Raw genomic sequence first — 7,251 nt, forward strand, 5'->3', positions numbered from 1 at the left:
ATTTGTTACTTATTAGTTGGTTATGCATTGATTGTACGAAAACGCATTGGTAACTCGATGTTATAAAACGTGCTCTTGTGTATAATTCAATGAGTAGTAGAACAAACATATGAGTCGAAGTTTATCTGTTCCTTCTTGGATTAGAAGCTGATATCTGGGCCCCTCGATGATTTTGTTTTGACCTATGTACCGGGCCCGGTCAGAACTAAGTTGATGTGTTCAATTAAGTTCTTTGTCAAACAAATCGGAAATCGGGAAACAAACTGCTGGACAATAAGTAAGACATTGTTCCATGTATTTATCCGGCTGATATCTAGAACAGAGGATTATATGATCACTTATCTTAAATGGCGTATCATCATCTTCTCAGTTCCGAGAGACCTTGAAAGAGCTACGATTGCCGATCGGTTCCTGAAGTATTGCGGTTATAGTTATTAGACTTATCCAAGTAGGAGACTGTTGGATAAGGTGTCTAAGTCCATAACTATTTCTGGTATGTACTTGACCCGAACCGGCATGGTCCATTTGGGTTGCATGGCACCATGCAATTGGATAAACTAAAATGAGAGAAATAACACTTATGGTTTATTAATATATTATAAGTTCTAATATATTAATAATATTATTTAATTAGTTTGATCAAGAATTAATTTAGAATTAATTAAGTGATCAAAAGATAACTAATTAAATATATGGGTAGATTATGTAAATCTTCCATATCTTATATAGTGGGCTAAGAGGCTCCATGGATTATCAAGTTGGGTTCCACCCATAGGATGCTCCATGGATGCTCCATGGGAGTTACAAACCCATGGGTCATGGAAATAAAGAGTCATGACACATTAGGGTTTACATGGTGTAACCCTAGATGTGTCAACACTATATAAGAAACCCATTCTCCACTAAAATCAGGACACTAAGAAACAAGAGGGCTAGAGCCGATTTTGCAAGTGTAAGATTCTCTCAAAGTTTACTCCTTTGCATTTGGTGTTGTGTGAAGCATTTGAGGCATCACACTTGGGGTGCTAGGCTCACAAGGTTTCAAGGATCATAATCAACAACAAGGTAAGTTATTCTATCTTTCATTCAAGTTAAAAATGTTCCCCATGTATGCTAGATAGGAATATAACCTTGGAATTCAATTTTGCATGATTATTAGACAAACATAGATCCAAGGTTATTAGGGTTGCATGTACACTTAGGAAGTGTTAGAATGCTCAAAACCCATCAAGGACAGCATGCTAGTGATATGCTAGGTAATTTCAGGAATTTCATGATAGAATTGCCTGATTGTGTGATGCCTACTAGCCTAGGGTCTTCCTTATATGAGATATTCAGCTTTCCTCTAGGAGTGAGGATTGAGTGGTGTGTATATGGTTAGAGTGTTGTGGTGATACTTGAGACAAATATGGGTAGGTGTGGAAGGTAGTATGGGCCCGTACTACTGAAAGCACAGGACCCATACGCGTATCAAGGAAGTCACAACTCTCTAGGGTGTCTGTTATGAGATAGTTCCCCAGGCGGGTATGTGTAACGCCCGGGTTTCGGGGCTAAGCATTTTTAGACAATGTAATAGTCTAGGTCAACTATTGTAACTCTTTTTGAAGTAATAAAGATGAAATATTTGAATTCTATGTGAATTATGTGTATTTGTGTGCTCATTACTTAATTATAAAGATATAATTAATAAAGGATAAAAATAAGCGTCAATATTAAAGTGTGAGATAAGCCCGATATCTTTACATAAAGTTGTAGTGGTCGAAACAAGGATTCTGGTGATATAAAGAACGTCGAAATCCGAGTTATAACGAAGAAGTTATGACCCGTCGAAGTTTCGCGACGGAACCGGCACGACACCGGGAAGCGTAAATAGTGAATTTATGATGGAGCGACTTTTAGCCTTAGTGATCTAAACCAAAGTTGTAGTATATGTTAAATCGAGAACATCCATAAAAAGAACGCCCAAATCTGACTTCGTATGAGGAAGTTATGATTTTTCTAAGATTCGGCTTAGGAGTGCACGACCCGAAACTCGAATTTTAGTTCGAGCGGTTTTTGGCTTACGCGACCTAAATGAGAGTTGAATATCTCATTAATATGAACTCAACGGTAAAAAGACAGACGAAAACGGAGTCCGTATGAAGGAGTTACGAATTCTTCGCGGTCATTTAACAGTCTAAACTCCTCCTACTGTTAAATTTAAGATCGGTCGAGAATTAGCCGACGGAGTCTAAATGAAAGTTGTAGATCTTGTTTTTACCTACGCGTGGAAAAAAAGAAAAACGGAGCTCGTATGCGAAAGTTACGGGGTTTAGAAGTCGGCAGGGTGCTGCTGCAAAAGGGGTGACGTCGCTGAATATGGGCCAAGGCTTTCTCCCCAAGGAAAGCCATCAGGTGATGACACGTGGCACCGACTCGGCGAGTCCGTGAACCGACTCGGCGAGTCCCTCAGGATTTCACCCTATAAATAGAAGTGTCGGGTTCTCTCATTTCTCACACCTTTCCCCACTTCTTTCTCTCTCTACACTCTCTCTCTAAGCTCCCTAAGCCCCCCTAAAGTCTAGGTAAACCCCCTAGCATCCGAAGGAAGCCCCGAGGCTCCCGGAGTCCCGAGAAAAGAGCCTTTCGGCTCGGAAACGCTGCTCCAGCGAAGCCCGGTTTTGAGAAAAACCCGCTGTAAGTGAGCTACGCCTACGCAATTTTTAATATAACTTTTAACTAATTATAGTAATGTTATTAGGTCCTTAAAATAATTATTTGGGCTATTATTATGAGTTATATTGAGTGTTATTTAACGTTTATATAATAATAATAATAGCTAGACTATTAATTAGTCGCGGTTAACGCTAGACTAAACCCTAGTGGTATTGATACTAGGTTTTATCGAGGGATAATTGTTTTTGAGATAACGAAGCGCTGTTCAAGGGCAGAATCACCACCTTTTCAGGTGAGTGCATAGTTACTTTCATCTTACACATAGATATGAAGTATTTAATATAAATTACGTGCTATGTGTGCATATTGTCTGAATACTTGCTGTCTATGCTGAGTGAAAGATTTTTATACAAGTTTTACATGATTTAAACTGTATATGTATTTTATATCTACAAAATGTGTTGGGTAAAACATGGGTAGATGTAATAGTTTCTGTGTGACCAAATAATATAACGAGAGGCCTCGATATAGATGTTTTGATGATCCAGTCATCTAGCGAAGTATAGATGACGACCACAGACTCTTCTAGACAGTCCAGTGGAACGCTAGCAGGCTCGCAACCTGTAGGTGTTTATTTGAACTGTGTGCTCACCAGGTGTACTCCATCCCCCACATGGTTGCCTTAAGGACATTTATTGCTGAGGAATCCCCTTAGTAGTAGTGTCCATCCCAATGATAGTCCTTAGACTAGGTCCCTTGTGTTAGATGTTTTAGGGACGTAAAGCGAGGATAACGGGAACGGGTAATCGGGTTTGTTTGGTTTGATAAAGTTAATAAACTTATTTATTGTGGGTTGAAAACCCTATGTGCTCACCAGGCTCCCAAGCATGACCCACTCAGTTTCTTGTATTACAGGTAGTAGCGCATGAGCATAGATGTGATGTCTTGGGATGAGAGATTAAGAAATTTTAGGCCTGTAAATACGGAATAATGTAGTAAGGCCTATGCTGTATTGTTTATGCTTATGATCTGTATCGAACATGACATCCCGAGTCTTTTTAACGAAATACATTTCTATGGAACTGCTTTTGATAAATCTTTATCATATTTTGTTTTGGGACAAATTCCGCAACACTTTTATTTAAAATGTTACTCTGATTTTTAAACAAAGCATAAACAAAATCGGTCTTTTCTGGCCGTGAAAATGGGGATGTCACAGTTGGTATCAGAGCATTAGTTTAAGCGAACTAGGAATTTGTAGGATTTCTAGACTTAAACTTAGAATGCTAAGCGATGATTGTGAGATTTGAGCACTAGTTTATTTTAGGAATTATGCCTAAAATGCTTTTATGTGCTAAATGTTACGTGCCTGGTATGCTGTTATTTGTTCGGATCTATGGTCTGTTGCCGACCGGATCTGGAAATCTTATGTGTTTAGGATTCTAAACGTACGACTACGATATTAGAACTAACATGTAAACGTTTCGGAGTGATAAGGACGGTTTAAACGACTATCCTAAGTAAAGATCTAAATTCACCTTATTCGGTGTATAGATCAAGATGGCAAGGACCCGTAGCGGAAACGTGAATGCAAATGGGAACAGAAACCAACCCCCAGTGATTGAGCAAATACTGGTTGTGGTAGCCGCTGCTGAGCCAATAACGATGGCCGGAGTGCAAGCAATGATCCAGGCGATGTTGGATCGTCAAATGGAGGAAACCAGACGTTTGCTCCAACAAAATCGAGAGGAAGCGACCATACAGATCGAACAGCCCGAGTTGAACGAAGGGCAGACTGAGGAGGGGAACTACAGTGGAACCGTTGGTCAAGTCAACCCACCAATAGTTCGACAAAACAACCAAGATGACGGAGTCGAGAGGAATGGATGCAAGTACAAGGATTTTCTGACTTGCAAGCCATCGACGTTCACTGGAAAGGAAGATCCAATCGGGGTCATGGATTGGATCTCGGAGTGGAGTTAGCCTTCATGACGTGCGGTTGCAGAGGAAAACTAAAGACCACGTTTGCAGTGCGTCAGTTCCGAGGAGGCGCTGTGCGTTGGTGGAATACCCTGGGGAAGACTTTGAGCCCCAATGAGCCCCTGCAACTAACCTGGGCAGAATTTTTGGTGCAGTTCAAACGTAAGTACTGCTCAGCTCAAAACTTGCTCGAGCTAGAGAACCAGTTCCTGACCCTAAAGAAGGGAAGCATGTCAATCGATGAATACACGAACAAATTCACAGAAAAGATGGAGTTTGCCTTCCGTCTTGTTCCGGATGAGCTAACAAAAATTGACAAGTACGCCAAGGGACTCCCATGGGAGTATGCGGTGCCGGTACGTCAGGCACATACCCTGGAGGCAGCTATCTGGGCTGCCAAATCTGTAGAAGAGATGATCAAGGGAAGAGCTGCCAGCAAGTTTGAGGTTGGCGAGAAGAGAAAATTTGAAGGGTCTGCTAAACCCAACAATAAGAAGAGCAAGTTCGGTTCAAAGAAGTTCGGGGGAGGAAATGAATCGAAATGGTGCGAGAAGTGCAAGAAGAAGCACTCGGGAAAATGTAGCGAGGAAGTAACCTGCTACAAGTGTGGGAAAACGGGGCACTATGCCAATGAGTGCACCATCAACAAGAGGGTGTGCTATGAGTGTCGTGAAGAAGGGCATATTGCTAAGGATTGCCCAAAGAGGAAATATGCAGGAAGGCCCAACGTTCCACCGAAGCCGAAGGTGAGAGCCTTCCAGATGACGCTCGAGGCTGCGAAGGAGGCAGCAGACGTCGCTTCAGGTACCTTTCTTGTAAATGGTTTGTCTGGCAATATACTATTTGATTCCGGAGCCAACTACTCCTTTGTGTCGTGTAAATTTGGTGGGAAACTAGCATTACCTGTAGAAAAACTTGATAATGCCCTGATTGTAGAAGTTGCCAGTGGCAAGTTCGTACCTGTTAGTAATCGTATTAAGAACGTAGTCATCGACCTAAATGGAAATGAATTCCACGAAGAGTTGTTGCCCATAGAGTTAAACGGTTTCGACATCGTTTTGGGGATGGATTGGCTTAGCGCCAACGATGCCGAGATATTATGCCGGAAGAAGATAGTTAGGGTAAATCCCCCTGGAAAGGAGTCATTTATGGTGTACAGGGACAAATGTAGAGTGAATTCTAGAATCATCTCCCTGATGAAAGCCATAAAATGTTTATCCAAAGGATGTGCATCATATTTGGCATTTGTGATTGATGCTAAGAAGGAAAAGAAGGAGGTGCAGAATATACCGGTCGTATGTGATTATCCGGAAGTCTTTCCCGAAGATCTTCCCAGATTACCACCTGATAGACAAGTGGAGTTTCGGATAGACTTGTTACCAGGTACAACACCGATAGCAAAGGCACCTTACCGATTAGCACCGACGGAGATGAAGGAGCTTATGACGCAACTTCAGGAGCTGTTGGACAACGGTTTCATTAGACCTAGTTCATCACCCTGGGGAGCTCCGGTGTTATTCGTGAAGAAGAAGGACGGAAGCATGAGAATGTGTATAGACTACCGAGAGCTGAACAAGGCAACGGTGAAGAACAAGTATCCATTGCCGAGGATTGATGACCTATTCGATCAGCTGCAGGGTTCGAGCTACTTCTCAAAGATCGATCTTAGGTCAGGATATCATCAGCTGAAGGTAAGAGAGCAGGATATTGAGAAGACTGCATTCAGAACGAGATATGGACACTACGAGTTCTTGGTTATGTCATTTAGACTAACCAATGCTCCAACAGCATTCATGGATTTGATGAATAGGGTTTGTAAACCATTCCTCGATAAATCTGTGATAGTGTTCATCGACGACATTCTGATCTACTCGAAAAGCCAAGAGGAGCATGGCAAGCATCTACGGGAAGTATTAGAAGTGTTGAAGAAGGAGAAGCTTTATGCAAAGTTCTCCAAGTGTGATTTTTGGATCCGAGAAGTCTAATTCTTGGGTCATGTGGTTAACCAGGAGGGAATAATGGTTGACCCAGCAAAAATCGAAGTTGTAATGAAGTGGGAACGTCCAAAGAGTCCCACGGAGATCCGAAGCTTTCTAGGATTAGCCGGATATTACCGACGATTTATCCAAGGCTTTTCTTCGATAGCCTCTCCATTGACAGCTTTGGCCTACAAAGGAGCGACATATACGTGGAGTGAGAAACACAATGAGGCATTCGAGAAGCTAAAGAAGAAGTTATGTGAGGCACCGATACTTTCTCTACCCGATGGAGTTGAAGACTTCGCGGTATACAGTGACGCATCTGGAGTCGGGTTGGGTTGTGTTCTGACCCAAAGAGAAAAGGTGATAGCATATGCCTCTCGACAATTGAAAGAGCACGAAAAGAACTACCCCACTCATGATCTGGAGTTGGAAGCGGTAGTATTTTCCTTAAAGATATGGAGGCATTACCTCTATGGCACAAAGTGCAAGCTTTTCACTGATCATAAGAGTCTCCAGTATCTCTTTAATCAGAAAGAATTGAACATGAGGCAACGACTCTGGCTAGAACTACTCAAGGACTATGACTGTGAGATACTTTACCACCCCGGTAAAGCAAATGTTGTTGCTGATGCTC

The sequence above is a fragment of the Lactuca virosa genome, chromosome 9, assembly GCF_052849685.1.
Source record: "Lactuca virosa cultivar CGN04683 chromosome 9, Lactuca_virosa_CGN04683_v6, whole genome shotgun sequence".
NCBI lineage: Eukaryota > Viridiplantae > Streptophyta > Magnoliopsida > Asterales > Asteraceae > Lactuca > Lactuca virosa.